The sequence below is a fragment of the Grus americana genome, chromosome 2 (genome assembly GCF_028858705.1).
Source record: "Grus americana isolate bGruAme1 chromosome 2, bGruAme1.mat, whole genome shotgun sequence".
Classification (NCBI taxonomy): domain Eukaryota; kingdom Metazoa; phylum Chordata; class Aves; order Gruiformes; family Gruidae; genus Grus; species Grus americana.
In genome coordinates, this window is record NC_072853.1 from 61352016 (window position 1) to 61373852 (window position 21837).

General features: G+C 35.8%; 1 protein-coding gene across 6 annotated transcripts in view; it reads left to right on the forward strand.

Annotated features, from left to right (window-relative positions):
* The window catches only part of CCDC102B (coiled-coil domain containing 102B), a 218142-nt gene that overhangs the window by 24539 nt on the left and 171766 nt on the right, over positions 1-21837 (forward strand). The window contains exons 1-2 of one of the 6 annotated variants that reach the window (XM_054817387.1): positions 6096-6200; positions 6345-6375. The exons of 2 other annotated variants lie outside the window; for them this stretch is intronic. The gene's annotated coding sequence lies outside the window, so the exon portion shown is untranslated. 3 more of the 6 variants (XM_054817391.1, XM_054817385.1, XM_054817390.1) reach the window with 3 other exon arrangements.

The window sequence follows — 21837 nt, forward strand, 5'->3', positions numbered from 1 at the left end:
AATCAGCAGCACAGACCTGTACAAGATAAATTGTCCACATCTGTCTGCTGTAACTGTTTGTACTTGTGAATCAATTTCACTTGCACAGGTGAAGTCAGAATTGAACTCACAAGCTGAGCAAAATATTACCTCTAGACAAACTTCTTCCTGTTATGCTTTATGACTATGACAAAATAAAACAGTTTTTTCAAGATAATGTTTTTTGGTGTTGCTTATAAATTTTGCATTCTGTTTTAAAGAAGTTAAAGGCACATGGAAAATAAGGAGGTGATTGGTGACAGCCATCACGGCTTTGCTAAGGGCAAATCGCGCTTGACAAATTTGGTGGCCTTCTATGATGGGTTTAACAGCGTTGGTGGACAAGGGAAGGGCAACTGACATCATCTACCTGGACTTGTGCAAGGCATTTGACACTGTCCCGCACGACATCCTTGTCTCTAAATTGGAGAGACATGGATTTGATGGATGGACCACTCGGTGGATAAGGAATTGGCTGGATGGTCACACTCAAAGAATTGTGGTCAACAGCTCAATGTCCAAATGGAGAATGGTGACGAGTGGCGTTCCTCAGGGGTCGGTACTGGGACTGGTGCTGTTCAACATCTTTGTCGGCGACATGGGCAATGGGATCAAGTGTAACCTCAGCAAGTTTGCCGACGACACCAAGCTGTGTGGTGTGGTCGACACACTGGAGGGAAGGGATGCCCATCCAGAGGGACCTTGACAGGCTGGAGAGGTGGGCCCGTGTGAACCACATGAAGTTCAACAAGGCCAAGTGCAAGGTCCTGCACATGGGTCAGTGCAATCCCAATCACAACTACAGGCTGGGTGAGGAATGGATTGAAAGCAGCCCCAAGGAGAAGGACTTGGGGATATTGATTGATGAGAAGCTCAACATGAGCCGGCAGTGTGCGCTTGCAGCCCAGAAAGCCAACTGTGTCCTGGGCTGCATCAAAAGAGGCATGACCAGCAGGTCGAGGGAGGTGATCCTGCCCCTCTACTCCACTCTCATGAAACCCCACCTGGAGTACTGCGTCCAGCTCTGGGGGCCCCAGTACAGGAGAGACGTGGAGCTGTTGGAGCGAGTCCAGAGGAGGGCCACGAAGCTGATCAGAGGGCTGGAGCACCTCTCCTATGAGGACAGGCTGAGAGAGTTGGGGTTGTTCAGCCTGGAGAAAAGAAGGCTCCCGGGAGATCTAATTGCGGCCTTCCAGTACCTGAAGGGGCCTACAGGAAAGCTGGTGAGGGACTGTTTATCAGGGACTGTAGTGACAGGACAAGGGGTAATGGGTTTAAGCTGAAGGAGGGTCGATTTAGATGAGATGTTAGAAAGAAATTCTTTACTGTGAGAGTGGTGAGGCACTGGAAGAGGTTGCCCAGAGAAGCTGTGGATGCCCCATCCCTGGAAGTGTTCAAGGCCAGGTTGGATGAGGCTTTGGGCAATGTGGTCTAGTGGAGGGTGTCCCTGCCCATGGCAGGGGGGTTGGAACTAGATCATCTTTAAGGTCTTTTCCAACCCAAACCATTCTATGATTCTATGATTCTATGAAGTTACTTAGGTAGGAGAGAGGTGTTAAATGCATAAGTGGTTTCGTTCATGTAATCCTGTTATGCCTGTGTGTAACCTATTGTTGCCTGCTTTGAAGGTTTTATGACAAATACCCTTGTTATGTGATGATTATTTTGTTCAAAGATCACTACTTAAGTTTTTAGGTGAGTATCATTAATGGATAATGTCACATTAATACTACTAATTTAAAAAGCTATAGAAACAAATCTTTATTATGACTGCTTGCTTAGTACATGCTAGAACTTAGAAGAAACTGGGCGGGGGGGGGGGGAGGGGGGTGCAGTGTTATCCCTCTTCTGAATTTCTAATTTTAGAGAGCAATTCTAGAGAAGAATTATACTAATTGTGTCTTCTTCCTAGTCTGTATATCAAAGAAACAGAACTGCACCATGTATTTCCACACTGACTAGTCTATGTATAAGGTTTGGTGGTGTCTCCTTTTTAGTGGTTTTGATTATTGATTTATCATATCTTCATAAGCTTGCTTTTTTGTTGTGTAAATTTGAGCTCTGCTGCTGCAGAGATAAGATCAAAAATGATATGAATTTTTTATTTCTTCCTCCTCATGCCTTGAAGGTACCTTCTACTGTCAAATGTCTTCTATTTATTTTCAACTCCTAAGGTGGTATGTCTGGGGTTATGGTATAGTAAAGGATGTCCTTACATTTCAAATGCATTGTGATGTTCATTGCTTCGCTTGTATGAAATTGTATGGAATAATATGAAATAATAGATGAAAAACAAGTTTAATCAACACAGAACTGACATATTTATGTGTCCTTTTGAGAATACTTGCGGAAGCCCCATTTCAATGGTTACAATTTTAGTGCTTCATATCCCTCTCTATTTTCCAGTGTAGTTAATAGGAATGTTCCAATTTATTGCTATTTGTGCTTGAAGTGCTTTACTGTTTTTGGCTTGAACAATAATGCGATTTAATTTCTTATATCTGCTAAGGAAATTGCATCAATATAGTAAATATTGTGAACTTGTGTGTTTTAAAAAAAACTTACTGTAACTTTCTCCTCTGAGACAAATTTAAATAATCTTCTTCATTGGCTCAGTAATCATGAAAAGGATTGGGTCTTTTCCTTTGTGATCTCAGAGGGATGGGTCTTGACATTTAAAAATTCAAAATTTGGCTTTCATGTTCTGTTAAAGCTTCTCTGTGGATCCTGTAAAAGCAGGTCAGGCATGCTGCCAAAGTTTGAATGTACTCAAAGTGAAGGGAGTCTATCCCACGCTAGTCAGGGGTGCAACAGTCCATTTGACAGCTGGTATCATGTATCAAAACATATGTTCTAGATTATTGATGCTGCCTACAGTCTTTATCATATTTTCTCAGTATAGTTTTCTTACAGAAATAATGACCATTATCTCATTCTCTTGATGAGCTTATGAATGATCTTAGTATGAACTTACTAAGAATTATTTACGTACCTGGAGATTTCTCGGAACACAATTCAGCTCCGTATGAGTTACCAAGCTGGCATGTTGGCAACATCTGTTCTGTAATTATTACAGTGATAGGCCTAACATCAAGGTCAAATGACACTGAAAAGGAAGGCTATATTTGCAAATAAAAAAATTAAAAATAGCTAACTATTCCACTTATTTTTTTTTCAATAAACATTTAAAATTGCTTATCAAATCTCTCACCACAGACGTGTCAGGTTCCTTGCTGCCTTTCCCTAGCAGTTCCTTAGCATCATGAAGAGTTGCAATCCATAACCTTATTTAGAATGAAAATGTTTTGGTTTTCTTGGGGTTTTTTGGTTGTGTTTTAAATTTGATTCTCTTATCAAAGTTGATGATATATTTCATGAAAGTTTATAAAACACATCATCTGCATAGTTTGGTCCATACAATTTTGCATGGTAACTTTCCAAATTTGCAGTGTAATTTTTTTAATTAAATTTGAATACATCTTTAACAATGGTATAAGATAAAGATTCCTTCAAGAACTGGTGATTACTAGAGAGTGTAACAGAATATAACCAGAGTTTTGGTTATAGCTTTACTATTGTAAAATTATAATTGCGTTTTGTGCCTCTTTTCCTGAAAAGTATGGCTTTTCTTCCCAAAAAGTAGTTAATGACAGTGGTCCTTTTTAAAAAAAAAAGTGGATGTCCAGGAGAAAAGAACTGAAAAAGAGGCTTTGAAGATTTTAAGACATCAGTGGCAAAGAATACTTAGCAGTACTTCCAACAGTACTACTTACTTCACATGGTGTACTGACACTTCTTTTCTTTTCCTTTCCTTTTCTTTTCTTTTCTTTTCTTTTCTTTTCTTTTCTTTTCTTTTCTTTTCTTTTCTTTTCTTTTCTTTTCTTTTCTTTTCTTTTCTTTTCTTTTCTTTTCTTTTCTTTTCTTTTCTTTTCTTTTCTTTTCTTTTCTTTTCTTTTCTTTTCTTTTCTTTTCTTTTCTTTTCTTTTCTTTTCTTTTCTTTTCTTTTCTTTTCTTTTCTTTTCTTTTCTTTTCTTTTCTTTTCTTTTTTCTTTTTTTTTTATTCTTGAATGATAAATTCTCTGTGAAGCTCTGTAACTTATGAAGACATTTTCCATTGTGATCGAAGTTATTTAATGTCCTCTAAGATAAAAAGAACGTGCATCTATTTCTTTAGAAACTGAGAATTTATATGGATAGTGGAACAAGCTTCTTGGATGCATTCAGATTGTAGTAAGTGAAGAATGGTGGAAAGTGAGTTCTGTATCTTATAACTGGGCTGAAATATCGTTAATTACAAAGGACTAACATACCATGTAAGTTATGATATGTACATAACTTGATTTTTAAAATATGAATTGAATTCCTATGGTAGGGATGATGGAGTGTAGTTACCTCATCTAGTGGGAGATGAGCTATATGTAGTCGTTCCAGAAACCATGGAAGATACATAAAGTAGCTGTTGTCTTATTATTTTATTGTTTGGATTTTGGTTTTGTTGGGTTTTTGTTGGGTTTAATTTGATACAGACTTGGTGGGTTTTGGGTTTTTTTTTTTTGGGGGGGTGTTAATTTGTTTCGGGTTTTTTGCTTTGGTTTGTGGTTGCTTTGTATGAGTTTTTTGGTGGTGTTTTTTTTTTTCTTTGGATTTTAGGTTTGTGCGGGTTGGTTTTTTTGCTTTGGTTTGTGGCTTTTTTCTTGTTTTGTTTTGGTTTTTTGGTTGTGGGGTTCATTCTTGTGGTTTGTGGGTTTTGAGGGTTTTTTTGTTTGGTTTGGGGTTTTGTTTTGTTTTGTTTTTTAATAGAAATATCTAAGGATTTTTTCACCTTTTTTACTGAATGTCTTTTTTCTCCTGGCAATGGAATAGATTTTGTGAGTCATGGAAGTCATATAGTGCCCATGTAATTGATGGGAGTGGGAGATTTTGCTTGTTCATTTCCTTCAAATAAATTAAAAAAAAAATAATCCTAATATCAGACAATTCCCTTATTTAAATTAAGAGTCCTGTAGCTACTATTCATGATGAAAAGACTACCTGCTATACTGCTGTTAAAAGATGGTGGGATGTTAGTAAAGAATTAAAGATATGGTCCTTAAAGCTATGAGTAAGGAAATCTGGCTTCAGTCTGAGATCATGACATAGGAATTGTCACTATTCTATACATGATGAGTTTTTTTTTTAAATTAGAAATACTTAGCTGTTCAGAGCTATGGCAAATCATTTCAGTTGCGCCTAACTATATCAGTGTTATGCCTCGAGGACCTGCCATTTAGGTGGCCTGTGATATCAGTTTTGGGACAGTGGTGTCATGCTTTGTCACATGTCAGTTACAAAAATGTTTGAGCTTATATTCTTGAAAGAAATATTTCTTACCTCCTATTTTAATACTATAACTCTAAATTTTAATGTAAAGGTACTTCATTTTTCAGAAATGAGCTTTTTAAAATGTACATCTTTTTACCTTTCCTCACCATGTTCTTTTCAGATCTCAGATAATCTAAAATACTACAATTTTTCATAATAATGTCCAACAGCCTCTGGCTAATCACAGAGTCAATTATGAAAACACATGTATTAGCTAGATGATATACAGTCATACAGAGGGAAAAACTAGTCTTATTATAGAATGTTTAAAACTCAGGAGGTATACTAAGTGACACAAGAATCTACCCAACCTGGAAAAGACTAGTACCTGTGCTTAACTACTGTGATTAGAAAATTCATTTAAGCTTATAGAAAATATTTTGGGAACTAGGATTACAGTCCTCAGTTTAGAAAAGGAGGGAGAAATAAAAACTGAATAAAGCAATACTTAGTGAAGAACAATATGGCAAAAAGTTTTATTTTGCATAAATTACTTGAACTTAAAAGAAAAATGTGGGTTTAGTTTTGATAAAGCCTGACCAATGAAAATCTTTTTTCAAGTTACTGTGGAGTGGCCTTAATGCTGTAAATAATCCCGTTGGCCAAGACCCAGTACTGTGCAGATGAGAAAAGGATGCAGGAAACTCTGTTGTTTACACATGTGTCTGTAACACTGAGAAGCAAGAGGAGCCTAGCAAACCCAGAGGGTAAGGGGTCTTAAGCTTGTGGGTTTACTGTTTAATTTTTATATTTCTCTTCAGGGACAAAGTATGGGTTACTATCATGCTGATGGGAAGGAGGAAAACAATCTGAAATACCAAGTAAAAGTATTGAAAATCAGAAAGCAGATAGTATTTGAAGTATGTGGCTAGGTTAGATCTAGCTAGATTTTTCTCTTCTGTCCTTCTCACTACTGTTGGGTAGTATTAATTCTAACAACCCATTAAACATAACTTGTTTTTCAGATATAGTAGGATCCTTACTTACCTTAACCAGGTAAGTTTTCAGAATTTTCAAAGTGGCAGTTTGTTAAATGGTTCTTTATTTTTGATTAAGAAATTAGTATAAATGCAGAAAATTCAAGGATTATACTGTTTCAATACTGAAAACCTTTAAGTCATGATATGAAATGCATCTACAATAGGATAAACTGGTAAAGCTTTGGTAAATTTTAATCATTATTGGTATTACGAACATAAGGGTCATGAGAATACTATTATGAGTTTGCAGCTGTTCATATTGTAGGGTTTTCTTTTTTGGTAGAAAGCAGTGTTTCTGCAGTGTTTCTATTTTCATAAATTCCACTAATGTGTTGTATAATCCTAACTTCTTTCAGAAAATATCTGAAGATAAGAAAAAAGTGTGTTATTAGCTATATGATATTATTCTAATGCCATGAAATATACTTTATTGATACTATGATTTGGTTTGTCATTACTTGAAAGGCAAATACCCCAGACAGTATAAGACTGTATGGGTGATCCATTGCCAGTGAGAAACAAGGGTCAAATTTCAAAAGTAATGGTGATGAGTTTAATAAGTATAGATAAATATAGTACTAACAGGCCTCCTACTGACTATTCAGATAGATGCATTTTGTCTTAGTTCTCACTGATTCTTACAACCATTTTGTGAAGCAGACTCTGCTATAAATAATCCTATTGCTAGAAGCCTAGTTTTTGTTTTAGATTACCTATGTTAGAAAACTTACGTTTTTTGACTTTCTGAATGGAATTCTTTGCAAAATATAATGCAGATAAAAGGATTTCTGTAATATACTTGGTATCTTTAATGGAAATATTTATATCACTCTGTCATGAAACCTCCAAGAGAATTCTATGAAAAACTTAGTGAAAAATGTTAAATAAGATGTCTATCATTGTTATGTATTTGCATGTAGCCATTTTTTCACCTTAAATATAAAGTATTAATGTTAACTTCAGGTAGATCTGAGAAATAAATCATTAGAAAATGAATACTCTAAAGCAGCTGGTAATAAGCTTAAACCACTGTCATTGACTTCAGCACCAAGAGAGGTAGATCTTGGAATCATTTAAAGTGTACAAATTTGATATTGTAAAGGCAATTACCTTTCTATGATGGAGGTATCCCAAGCAAACTGCATTTGGAAACAGCATTTTTAAGGGAAGTCCCATGGAAAACAGAGTTAAGTACTTCGTTTGCATTTATATTAAACTATATTTTAGCAAAATGAAAAAAAAAAATGGAAGAAAGAATAACAACAAACTTTTGAGTAATATTGAAATCCTCAGCTTAAGTTCGTGTGTTTATTTGCCTAACACAGATTGATTCATAACTCGTATTCCTATAAATTCTCAGTGTCCATCATCTTTAATGATTGTCTATTTAGCTTCCTTGTTCTTACTCGTCACTTTCTTCTCAGCTTTGAATCTTCCACTCTATTTAACTCAGTGAGTTGCAATAGTAATTGAAAAATGAACATTAATCTCACAATTTTGTAAGGGCTACTTTAATGTCAAAAATTTTCCTGCATTCCCAAAATAGATCTTTATTCCATTTACAATTATATCTGTTAAGCTTCTATATAACTAACAAAATAGGCAAATTAGCTTCTAAAGAACACTTTTATTGTTATTAATAATCCGTTCCCTTTGTAGGGACCCTTACTGGGCTTTGCTTTTCCAAATTGTTCAAAACCCCCCTTTTTCCCCCTATGTCTTCTAATAAGTTATTAACAGGACCATACAACAGAGATTTACTATTTATTTAACTCACATTATATAAAAAGATATATCAATATCTAGAAACTACATTATCTTGGTATTAATTTCCTCTTAAGGCTGCTAGAAACCATATTCCACATTCCTTTGAAAAGCAGGTCTCTAAGCAAAGGGAATTTCTCTCCTATTCCCTTTTTAGTCCATACAATAATCTTTCATTGACTGTTTTATTGTGAAAATGATCCTCCCTGAACAGCTTGATTCTCTACTTATGCTGATTTCAGTAATCTAGGTCTGATTTACATTAGGATAAATGAGACAGGTTTTATGCCAAATCCATTCTTATTTAATGTCAATCACATTACTGGAGGAGTGCCAGGGGGGAAGTGCCATGAAAGCTCTTATTGTTTTGATTATTTATTTTTTTTTAAATGTATTTTCAGTTGACTTGAAGGTTTCTCCATAACTTTTGTGGTATCCATGTTGGCAAAAGGATGCCAACGTCCCTTCTATGTGAAGGACAAGATTCAAATGAAAGTTTGCAGAAGGAGCCAGGCTGAGTAACCATTACTTACACAATTAATTCTTCTCTTTTGATGGGACTACTCATTAGCCTACTGTGGTCACTGACAGAATAAATAGAGATGCTTCTCTATGCATTTACATGACCTCTAGGATACAGCCCATGGTACTTTGTGGATTATTTTATATGACCACTCTAGTAACTGTAGAACCATGGCTTATGTGACAAAATGAATTATCTCTTAAGTTTATTTCCCTCAAACAAGACTTAAGAAGTTAGAGTCATCACAGGATGCTATCTTACAGCATTAAAACCCACAAAGGAGTCCTTAAACTGTTGAAGGACATAAGATGGTGTTAAAATACTACAGTGGTTAAGGACAATTAAGAATAATTACATCTAAATGTCCAAGATGTAATCTATTTTAAGGAATGTCCTTTAAAGACTTAATTATAGAAGAAATGGCTTCTAAAACTATTCTGATAAAACTGAGCACATCTCTGCACAACAGAATTGTTAATTCTGATACAACTATATCAAAGTAGTTAACAAGCCAAAGGGATAGGCTCCAACCCAGAGAAAACAAAGTATTCATGAGCATTCTTACTTGTCTGCTTATGTGGGTGGGAAAATCACTTGTTTCCAGATTGACTCTGAGTAGCATTTTGAAGAAATATTATTTTGTGTCCTAATAAGCATTGGAATGTTTTATGTCTTGGTCTGAAACAATACATCAGATATCTGTGATAAATTTTTCTTACTCCCAGTGTTATGAAAGTGCTTTTGAAAGTAGGTCATGTTTTGAATAGAAAAAGATCATAAATGATTTCAACTACAAGACAATTCGTAATCTCTCATATCATAAAGCATATGATTTTATGATATTGTCAAGAATTTTCTAAAAATGAAGACTTTCTCAGAATATTAGCAGTGATACAGAATCGCTGAGGTTAGAGTAGAACTCAGCTGAGTCAGCTGCTTGCTTAGTCCAGAAGTTTACACTAGGTTTTGTAAACCTGTTTGTAAGTTGGTTACCCTGAAAAGATCTAAAACTTTGACAGTTCATACTTATCCTAATTACCTAGAAAGTTGATTTTTCTTCTTTTTTTTTTTTCCTAATAAGAAGTGATAGGTAACCTCACTTGGGGGCTAGCCAAGCAAACTGTTGTCTCTCAAATGCCACAGCTAGTCAAACTGGGTTAAGCTTGTCTTGGCTTCTGCTTAATACTTAGTGCTGTTTGAGATTGTCTGGGAAAGTTGTTCGTTTCACATGCACACATCCCCTCCCCCCCACATGATCTGATTATACAACTTATTTTTTCAAGTGTAGTGGCTGAGAAATGAGTATCAATTTTACAGACTCGAATGTATAAAAATTATGGTTGAAATATTATGAAGGCTTGTAATCAAACAAAACATTCTTGGGGAAACTAAGTTACTGTAAATTATATTTAAAGCAGTACTTCAGAGCTTCTTTTGGCCCTATGGGTAGTAAATGACAACATCTGTATGTACAAATATTTATGTTACTCATATTTAACCCTAAGGATTTGAATACAACTTCAAAGACATGAAGAAAAGTCAGCTTGTCTATGTAAAAGATCTTGGAAGATATTGCAATGATGTGTAATGTCTTGTGTTAACCAGTAGACTTACATCAGAATGAGTATGTAATACTGGTTCTCATCCTGAAGAAGTCATATCCAAGCTCCTTAGAGTTTATTGAAAGTGACAGCCAAGAAAGGAGAGAAAGAGTAGAATTTGTTTAGTCTTTTAATGTATTGTAATATGTGACTACCTTCCAAGTTGTCTTTGTTATGAATGCTTATATGTACAGTATGTATAGAATATGTATAATATTATAGAAAAATATAGTCATGTGTTTTAAAAGAAACTGAAACAGTGACCAGGATTTTATTTTAAAATGGATATTTAGACATGGGGAGAAAATGGTAAAAGGGAAACCAGTACATAGGACCGCAGAGAAGTGGACCAAGTTCTCTTCTGATGCATCCTTTTACAAAGAGAATTACTTCATTTCACTTTGAGCAAGAACCTCTGAGACCGCCACTGGCAACCATAATGTAAGATACACTGTGAAAGAATTCTTGTCCGAAGTTACTGCTTTTAATTATTGGTACCTTATGTCTTACTGTAACTTAAAAGAACAAAATCTCTTTACCTAGGGGTGGTTTTATTATGCAGAAAGAAAAAAAAAATGCTCAGTTCTTAAAAGCTTTTAGTCATGCTGGTTTGACCGCTTCTGTGGTCAAATTCTATTGGCATGGAAAGTTTCCACTATATTTTACAGAAGTGATTCACACATTGAAAGACATATATAATACCTCATGGTTACAGGAATCACAGTAAAGGTAGTAGCTTCAATAGAAGTGTCAGTCCAAATATAAAATTTTGTGGAACTTTATGGAGTATTAAATGTTTCCTGCAAGTCGCTGATTGTTGCTGTTACAGATATATGTTTTCTGGATTGTTTCCACCTGTGCTTAGAATTGACCTCCAGCCTGGGAAGTATCTGGGAATACTGGATTATCTTGTTCACCGCTTTCTTCACACACAGTGCTCTGCATGTTCGTGCTTTCTGTTGGCAGAACAGGTTTATGGGAATAAAGCCAAGGTTTTTACACATTCTTCTTTCTTCTTTTCCCTTGTGCCTTACAGCTGTGCCTTTCCATGTTGCTGTATCAGGGCCCACCCCAGAGTGGAAATAAGACTGTTCAATTCTAATTCAATTAGCTTAGAAAGTGATGAAGAGGGACAGAAAAAAATTCTGTGGCATCATAACTCTATAAGAAGCCAAGTGCATCCCTGAGAATAAGAAGTATTAGACATGCACTATAGATCTTTTCTCAGAAAGGAAGAGAAATATCTGAAGATGAAAAAGGGTAATCTTTCATAGGGATTTGTCTTGCAGATCTGAACAATCTAGCTACCCTCCAATCTCAAGAAAAGGTCAGTTATATGAAATATAATGTAACAGTCCTTATTTTCAGAGTAGTTCTATATTGTAGTACTTACATGGGTTTAACTTCTCTTAAAATTTTACTCATACTTAACTAATTAAATCTCTGGTTTTGCATATATCCAGTGTTTGTCTTGCTAGTTGCTGCTTTATTCCAAAGTAGCCAAGTATGAAATGATTCCAAACTTTAAATATTTAAGCTCATTTACAGATTCAAGAGTTATCTGTTGTATGAGGAGTAGATGTTCTTTTGAGCATCTCTTGCTTTCTGCAAACTTATTTTAAGGACAACCCTTTTCTTCGTATATCAGCGTTTCTACCCCTCTATCTTCTGGAAACAAGAAGCAGAGACTTGCAATAATAGAAGTGTGAAAGTTACCCAGTTGAATTTTATGTTGTTAATATGCAATCAGGTTTCATATCTCAAGATATTTTAAAACTGCATTTCTTTCTAGAATATATGTGTTTGATGCATGGATGAGAATGTGTAGACCCTGATATCTATTACAGAAGCAATATAAATGTAATCCCATAAAATGACCAAATTCTTTGCAAATTAGAGATTTTCAAAAGTGGATTGTAGCAGTCTTAGATATGTCAGTGTTAACTGTTGCATGCTTTCTGGCTTATTTGTTTGGGTTTTGTTCTTAGTTTGGAATGGAAGCAAGAAAAATCCAAGAAAACATATTACTCCCCTTGAAACATAAGATAAATTGGCATGTTTTTTGAAGCAGATAGTCTGAGTTTACATTTCAATCATTATAGTAAAAATGGATTAAATGGGAATGTAGTTAGGAGAAAATAATTTCCATATGTCACTGAATTCTTAAAGAGACACAATGTGTTTATTTTTTCTGTAACTGTGTGAGGGAATTCTGATGCTGATATGTATAATGGAATATCAAGATTTTGTTGTTTAGAAGTACGTAAATAAGAAACCATTGCTTATAATATGCAGCATTGAAAACAAAATGCTTTTTTTTTTTCAGATAATCTGCTGGTGTGTCTTAAAAGTTCAAGAATCAAGTTGGTTAGAACAAAGTTCTAGAGCATGAATATGTTCACATGAAAAGCAATGAATCAATATATTCCTATATTCTTCCTATTAAAAGTTATTTACATTATAAAATTACTTGATTTTTAAAAAGAAATTAGCTGAAAGAGTTGCAGAGGTCAAAAATGTGGATATACTGTACAGTTCTTGACAACAATGCAGGATTGCTGCTTATAAGGCAGTTCAGTGTTGTCACAAAACAGGCTTATTTCTTATGGCGTTTCTCTACCTGCACGGTCTTTTGTGAACCATTTGACTAAAAGTTATGTACTCAGAGATTCAAAATCCATGATCTTGGTTCCTTCTTGTTTCCTGGCTGTTATGGCGATACTGTTAAAACTGGGAGAAGCAGGCACACACAGCTCCTCAGAAATCCCACTGCTCAGGGAATCATGCAATGGTTGAGGTTAGAGGGGACCTAGATATCATCTAATCCAACCCCCTGCTCAGAGCAGATTACTCAGGACTTCTATATATCATGCCTTTGTTCCAAAAGAATTACTGTCAAACTAGAGATTTTAATTTCTCTAAAATGGGCAGGACCACTTCCACTTGTAATTGTAAATGTTAGTCCAAAGGATTGGAATAGGTTATGGGGAAGGATAGCAAGTGAGGATAAACTGGCAATACAACTAGTGTGACTAACTTTAGGGCCACTCAGGGCTGTTTCACATTTCTTTTTGTGAAGTTATAAATTATATATATATATATAATTTTACACTACATGTCCTCATGTGAGTTATGAAAACCTTCAGGAGAAGCAAGCTACTAGTAACAATAGAAAGAATTCCTTCTCTGGAGTCAAAGAATTTTTGTTTCTTACCATGAATACTGGAATATCAAGTAGCAGTATACTTAATATTGTTGTATAGTGTAAAATGCTTATTTAAGCATTATGGCAATTGCTTTATTTTCCTTTGGTTTCTGGATAATCCAGTCTTGCTTCTGACTAAATCAGAAAAAAGATTCAGCTATTCCTGAGTACTCTTTCACTTACTAATCCCTCTGTGGTTTGTGGCCTTTCAGTCGCTATCTTTAATGTGCTCATCCTTTACCTTTTCTCCGGGGAATTTAGCTATACGTGGACTGCTAATATTATAATAATACACTTTCTGGGGGTACTGCAGAAAAAGCTTGTCTGCACAATATTTTATATGGTAGTAAAATGCAATTTTCCCTACAGAACTACTGTTTTCCTGAAGTTACCTTCTGATTTTGAACATTTTAGACTTGATAGAGTAGTTAACAAACTTTGCATCTGGATTTTTTGATAGAAAGCCAAGCTGAAACTTGGGTCTCTTTTTTGCCTTTTCTCTCTCTGTCATATTATTCCCTCTCATCATCCAGCAATCATCAACTCAGAAGTGGGATCTGACTCCAGTTTTGCACAGATTATACTAACAAGTGCTTGCTTACATTTGGTCCTACTCCTTTTACTGCCTCTGGAATTTTTTAACCTCTCCTGAGATTAAATTTATTTATTTATTTTTCAAGGCAAAGATTTTTATTCCATAAGGAAATAAAGAGGAAAATAGTGATATTCAGCTTTCCCAAGATTTTATATCTGGCCAGATCTATAGGAAATGTATAGAATTTTACTTACCACTTCTGTCTTTACTCCTCCTTCTCAGCCATTCTAAATATTTTGGGTTTGTTTTCCCTCAGTTTTGTCTTTGGTTTTGGGGGTTTCTTTTGATAAAACATCTGAGTTTTAATACTGTCCTTTAGGAACTTTGAAAATTAAGGAACTTTAAAATTAAGATTTAAGCCTGACATTGTCTCTTACACTTCAAAAGTCCAGGCTGAAGATAGGCTACAGAAGGAAGATTTTTATCTTATGTGTCAGGAGATTAATAAATTGTGGCTGTGATTTCATTTGATCTCAAAGACAGACTTAAGAAACCATACTTTCCAAATTGATGCTGTGAGAAAACCTGTTTCAGGCACTTTACAGATTTCATAATTGGACCGAAAAAACCCCAGAACAAAACCTCACCAACCAACAAACATTTCTCTTTGTGAAGTCAGAAACATAACTATATTTTATGGTTTTCACAGCATAAGTGGTGTTAGTTACCACACATGAGAAGTAAATGAAGCAGGTTTTGGAAATAAATTAGATTTGTATTGATATTTTGATATTAAAAGGAATGTAGCTAGAGAAGTGTAAACAGGGGAAAAAAATTATCATATAACTCCTAACAGGAAGTAAATAATTTGCATTGTTTGTCCCTTCAGGACATTTTTTGGCTGATTTTTAGTTATGACACATGTAAGGAATATAATGTTTGGAAACGATATAAACAACTTAAAAATATACCATATGGTTTAATATTGTTATGTTTTATAGCTGTGGAAAAAATAAATAGAATGATTCTTGGCTGTGCATTGAAAAGTCTTGAAAGCACCATCTTTTAATTTTCGGTTCTAAAATAACAATTAATTTACTAAAAGAGACCATGATCAGACCCAGACTATGGAAGTATGATAATCTGCATATGTTGTTGTGATCTCTTTGGGTCTCTCAAATTCACAGCACAATATACTCTGTAAATTAAACTTTATTTGATGAGCTCATGAAAAAACAAAACAAACAAAAAAAACCCCAAAAACCAAAACAAAAGCACAAAACACCATAAAAAACCTCTCCCCTAAAAAACCCCACCAAAACATACAAAGGCATCAAACAATGGCTAAATCATCTTTGTATGGACTAGTCCAACATGTAAATTCACTAACTGATTATTTCATTAATTCATGAACTCTCCAACTCACAAGTTCTCTAATTCATAACCTGTCTATGAGGAAAATAGTTACCGAGCTGTTGGCGAGCGTACTCATTCTTTCTCCACTGCCATGGTGGGGGGTGTCCCCTGTAACACACTGGCAAGCACAAAAGCCTCATCGGTCTGGCTGCTGTTGAACTTTCTTCAGAAACTTAAGGGGTAAGCTGACAGATTTATACTTTTCAGCTCAGAAGTTTGGTCTGTAGCATTTCCGTGAGTTAGCAGGTTCTGAAAAAACTGCTAGGCAGCTACTTTGCAAAGAGGCAGGAGATGATGGCTGTAAGTGATATCAGCCCTTGCTTTTTCCTGTCCACTGTGTCCTTTGTACGTGCTGCTCTCGCTTTGACCTAATGGCACTGCTGGTTTAGTCATCCATTTCATTGGTCTCCTGTCCCATCACTTTGAGGGTGATACAGTAGGTGGAAAATCCATTGTACAACATTTGAACCACAACAACTTTGTATACTTTATTCTTAAAATGTTATCCATTATAAGATTGTATTTCTGTAGGTAAGGGAAAAGTGGCAAACCATTGGCTTAAAGCACCAACAGTTATCAGGCCAATGCTAGCTTAGGCAGGGTGCACATTCCCTATACTACTATTTCTACTTCTGTAAGGATGTCTTTCCACCCTCCAGGTGTTCTTTCGAAGGGATCTACCTGGACTTGTGCAAGGCATTTGACACTGTCCTGCATGACATCCTTGTCTCTAAATTGGAGAGACATGGATTCAATGGATGGACCACTCGGTGGATAAGGAATTGGCTGGATGGTTGCATTCAAAGAGTTGTGGTAAACATGTGTCAGGGAGTGACACTGAGTCACTTCCCATATTCTTCTCATAATGAGCCCATCACCCCTGCCCATCTTCTCCAAGCCTTTTTCCTTTGTAGGGGTATATTAATTGAAGGGGCAGCTGCAGCAATGTCATGGAAAGTTCTGATTTTCCAGTAGCACTTACAAAAGCACATGTGCAGTTTTAATGGTTCATTTTGTCCTACTACATCTATAGATTAGACAAAAGAAAATTAACTGGCTTAATCTGAAGCAAGTATTTTCTGTAAAGATATAAGATCCCTTTAAAAAATGTTTGACTGAGATCTTCATAATTACAAGGCATGTAACTAAAGATTAAGTCATGCAATTAGTAAAAGGATGTTGAAATATTATCCTCAAGTTGCTGACCTAGCTACTGAACTTACTAAAAAAACTGAGTTCACTGAGCAAGTATTAATGTGGGGGAAGTGTAATAATTCTTTTCTCTCCTGGTAATTTTGTTAACTGTGCCACCAAGGGTTAACACATTTCTCTTTGCCCACAACAATAATAGCCTGTAATAATACATAAAGTGCTCTTCTTTTTCTTACTGGTGTTTATGATCATTAGGCAAATAAGCAAAAGTTGCAATATAATGACATAAATATGGTTTAGACCTATATTCCTTGTAGTGTTTGCCAAATGTCTGCACCTTTTTTTTTTTTTTTGCTTTCCTCTGAGAACCAACAGATCTCCCTCTCTCTCATACTATCCCCACCTCACTCACATGGTACAATGAACGTTGTTTCCTATATTTTGTGCATACTTATTTTGGATTATTCAGCTAAGAAAGATTACTCTACAAGGGATTCTGTGTTATTTCTTTTCCCTGAATTGTTAATCACGGAACTATGGGAAGGTTTCACTGGACAGAAAGTCCTCACTTTCATCCAATTCCCTAACTTTATCTTATCTCTCCATCCAATTATCTCTTATTAAGTAATTATGCTCACTGAGGTCCATATACTATGATAGCTAGTCTGCTGCTGCAAACTCAAGATAGCACCTTTCAAGCTAGCTGCAGACAGTATTTTTTTCCTCAGTTTTCAGACTCGTTAAATTTCTGATGTTTAGAGGCCTGCGTCTATAACAACATTAACACATAGCTTTCTTCTCTTAGCTATCTTTAAAATACATCTTAGAAATTATTCTTGTTCCCCTGGAACAGTTGGCAATATTCTATGTGAGAGTTTTTGAAGTGCAATGTAAATATGTGACATCCATTGGCTGGATGGTCGCACTCAAAGAGTTGTGGTCAATGGCTCAATGTCCAAGTGGAGAATGGTGACAAGTGGTGTTCACCAGGCGTCGGTACTGGGACCGGCGCTGTTCAACATCTTTGTCAGCGACATGGACAGTGGGATCGAGTGCACCCTCAGCAAGTTTGCTGACAACACTGAGCTGTGTGGTACGGTCAACACGCTGGAGGGAAGGGATGCCATCCAGGGGGACCTTGACAGGCTGGAGAGGTGGGCCCCTGCGAACCACATGCAGTTCAACAAGGCCAAGTGCAAGGTCCTGCACGTGGGTCAGTGCAATCCCAAGCACAACTACAGGCTGGGTGAGGAATGGATGGAGAGCAGCCCTGCGGAGAAGGACTTGGGGGTATTGATTGATGAGAAGCTCAACATGAGCCAGCAGTGTGCGCTTGCAGCCCAGAAAGCCAACCGTGTCCTGGGCTGCATCAAAAGAGGTGTGACCAGCAGGTCGAGGGAGGTGATCCTACCTCTCTACTCCGCTCTGCTGAGACCCCACCTGGAGTACTGCGTCCAGCTCTGGGGGCCCCAGTACAGGAGAGACATGGAGCTGTTGGAGCAAGTCCAGAGGAGGGCCATGAAGCTGGTCAGAGGGCTGGAGCACCTCTCCTGTGAGGACAGGCTGAGAGAGTTGGGGTTGTTCAGCCCGGAGAAGAGAAGGCTCTGGGGAGATCTAATTGCAGCTTTCCAGTACCTGAAGGGGCCTACAGGAAAGATGGAGAGGGACTGTTTATCAGGGAGTGTAGTGACAGGACAAGGGGTAATGGGTTTAAGCTGAAGGAGGGTCGATTTAGATTAGATGTTAGGAAGAAATTCTTTACTGTGAGGGTGGTGAGGCACTGGAAGAGGTTGCCCGAAGAGGTTGCCCAAAGAGGTTGTGGATGCCCCCTCCCTGGAAGTGTTTAAGACCAGGTTGGATGAGGCTTTGGGCAACCTGGTCTAGTGGAGGGTGTCCCTACCCATGGCACAGGGGTGTGGAACTAGATCATCTTTAAGGTCTCTTCCAACCCAAACCATTCTATGATTCTATGATTCTATGATTCTATGATTTTACAGTTAATTACTTTTCTATGAGGTGGTCATATACCAGAGAAGAGTTTCGGGGTTTTTTTAAATATAACTACAGGGATGATTAAAGATTCAGTATCAACTGATTCAGTATTACAACAGTCTTCAGTTAAACTTTTCATTATTATTATTATTATTATTATTATTATTATTTATTATTATTTCATCAGTGAAGTATTTTTCTGAAACTGTGAGGTGCTGAACGTTTCAGGCACTTTTATAATAATCAACACATCTTTTTATTTTTAAATCTTTGCTTCCTTTCAAGACTAATATTTTAGTCTATTTCTTTTAAAATAGATAGAAGCACAAGTCTTAATCATTCACAGTTTAAATAGAAATGGCAATAGGAATTCTATCAGAGTTGCTCTACAACTCTAGCAACAGAGTTCCTCTGTTCAGACATGGATATTAAACTAACTGCAGAAGAATATTCATCCTTGATGCTATTAGCCTTGTGTTTTAACACTCACTAGTCTGATCAAATAAAAAGGTTTCTGGAAAATATCTGCAGAAAACATAAACATTACATTAAAATATCCAATTCTAGACATTCTAGGATTTTTCTAGAAAATAATTTAAAAAAAAAAAGTTTGGAAATACTATTACAATGAAGTGTGACAGTTTAAAGGGTAGTTCGTTTGCTCTCCTCAGCCATGGTTGTAGAGATTGACTAACCTGACAGCTAGGGTTACCATAATGGATCAGCATGATACATCGTAGTTTTTTCCCAAGAAAGGAAGTTTGTAGGCAAAAATTCGCTTTAGGCAAAAAACCCGTTCCTGCCCAAGCCTTTTCTCCATAGGAGAGCAAATTTGCTCTAGTCATCACAGAAATACATTCTTCTCTTTCAGTTTCATGCAATACTCTCACAAAAGTCAAATACTGTGTTTTAAATATAATCTTGTATACAACATATAGATTGTTTTGTTTTGTTCACAAACTCTTGGTTGTTGCTCCCTGGATATTACTTAGGTAATTCTACTAGCCATATAAATTGAATGCAGTTTTGTGATGCTGTCAAAAGGGACAGTCCTGCTTTCCTTCCACCTCATATTTCTATGCCATTTTTTTGTGGAAACAATAGGTTTCATGTGGCCATTAGAAAAATATGAGGGCTCTGATGAAGCTGAAAAATGACTAGCTGCGAATGTTGTATCTGTTTGATCTGATTATTTCACTGCTTTTACTAAGAGGAAAAACTACATAATCCAGAACGTGTAGATACATGTGTGAGAAAGGAGGGGCTATCTTTTCAGCAGCAGTGCAGTACAGTACTTCTGCAAAGTAGAAAATCCTACTTTCATTAATGCCAGTGGGAAAACACTCTTTTACTTCAGTTAAACCAGAGCTATATGCAGAAGATTTGTGGATGTTTCACTATAAAATGAAATGGAAATTCAACAGAGTAAAAACAGTAGTGTGCTTAGGTTTTTTTCCTTAGTTTTTTTTTTTTCTTGAGACTATTATTAAATTAATAAAATCAGAATAAGTCATGAATCATGCTTCCCACATTCTATATACTCATGTTCTCTCATGTTAAATATAATGTTAAATTATAAAGTATTTCTTAAATTAAGAAGCCATCACTGTACCTTGCTCACTAACAAAAAATAAATCTAAAAGTCTTCAAAGAAATATTGCATTTTTGTACACCTCTATTGTTTTTAGTAAGTGATAAAACTTCTAAGATAAATTCTAAGAAAAAATCCCATGGATTAAATAGAGATCTGGAAATCCTTCAGTGAATCATGGGCTCTAGTTACTTTTCATTTTTTATTTTTGAGAATTTGGCTTCATCACTTCCTCTGTGCTTCAGTGATAATATTTGATTGTCTGCATTGTGTGCAAAGGGGACAGAATGAGGCAATATGTCCACAAGCAATGAAAGCCATTAATTATTTGTAAATATAGCAGGGTGAAAACAGACTACCTGGCTAAAGAAAGTTTGCATGTGTATCTACATAGTGAAACACCAAAATATTTCAAATTTGTATTTCCAATACAACAATTATGGATTCAGGTGTAGACCCTTCAGTGCTGTCTTTCTATTTGAAAAGAAAAAAATACTTGCACACCTAGCAATAATACTTCATCATTCTTTGGGCAGTGTTTTCAATAATTGTTTCAAACAGTAAATTATCCTCATTTTACAAGTTGGGAAATTTAAGTGTGTATTAATGATTTGCTATTTGACTGACTTCTGTCAAAGGGGACACCAAAGACAACATCTGTTGTTCTAGTCATTAACCTACCGTATCTACTTCATTGACATTTAAGATTATTCATGGTCTGATACCAGTTAAATGATAGTTTTTACCAATATAAATACAATATGCCTTCATCAGTATCAGAGCTTTTCTTCAATAAGTTACCCTAGCTGCTGAACAGAAGAATTGGTGCAGTTCTAGCTTTTTTCTCTTTTTTTTTTCTTTTTTTTTCTAAGTCTTTATCCTACAAACTGACAAGAATGTTCTTCAGTTTAGTCAACCTGTACTACAAGTCTTTATTTATTTGAATTACATTTTAAGCACTAATAAGAAAAAATAGAGGAATGATTCTACAAAGCCACCAGATTTTGAATTCTTTACAGGTTTTTATCTCTTTGTAGTTTGGTTTGGTTTTTTTGTGGGTTTTTTTTTCCTTTTGTTTTCAAATTAAGCAATTTATATATATATATATTAAAAAAATCCTCTTTGCTGAAGACCTTCCTGCAAGATTAAAGAGCAAATAATTCTTCAATAGTAAGAAAACTCCTGTGACTATCTTCCAGTTAAGAAATGTCCTCTTTTCACCTGAGTTTAATTCAGAAGTTTGTGGAGAAATCAAAACCTTGGGCAAGTATAATGTGTGTTATTAGGTGACATCTGTAGTACTTTGTTGAAACGTGTGTCTGAACTTTACATCAGCATCAATCCTGCTTATCTCTAAGAAATGGTGAACAAAGAAGCTTAGTGTGTTTATGCTGTATTCTAAAAGATGAGAAATCACTTAAAATAGAGATAATGACTGTAGTCCTATTTTGTAGGCTGCTCCATATTTTATTTATTTAGTTGGGTCATTTTGGCTTCATAAATGAATTCATAAATAGGTCTTAGCTATACACTATGAATCCATTCTGTGGGGAAGAGTTTTTACATCATTCTCATCTTTATATAATAAGCAATATGTAGAGATGTATCTTATTTGGAATGGGGTAACAGGATTAATTTTTTTTCCCCCAGGAATTTCTAGAAGTAGGTCAGGCAACAAGAAAAAGACCCAACCTTGATG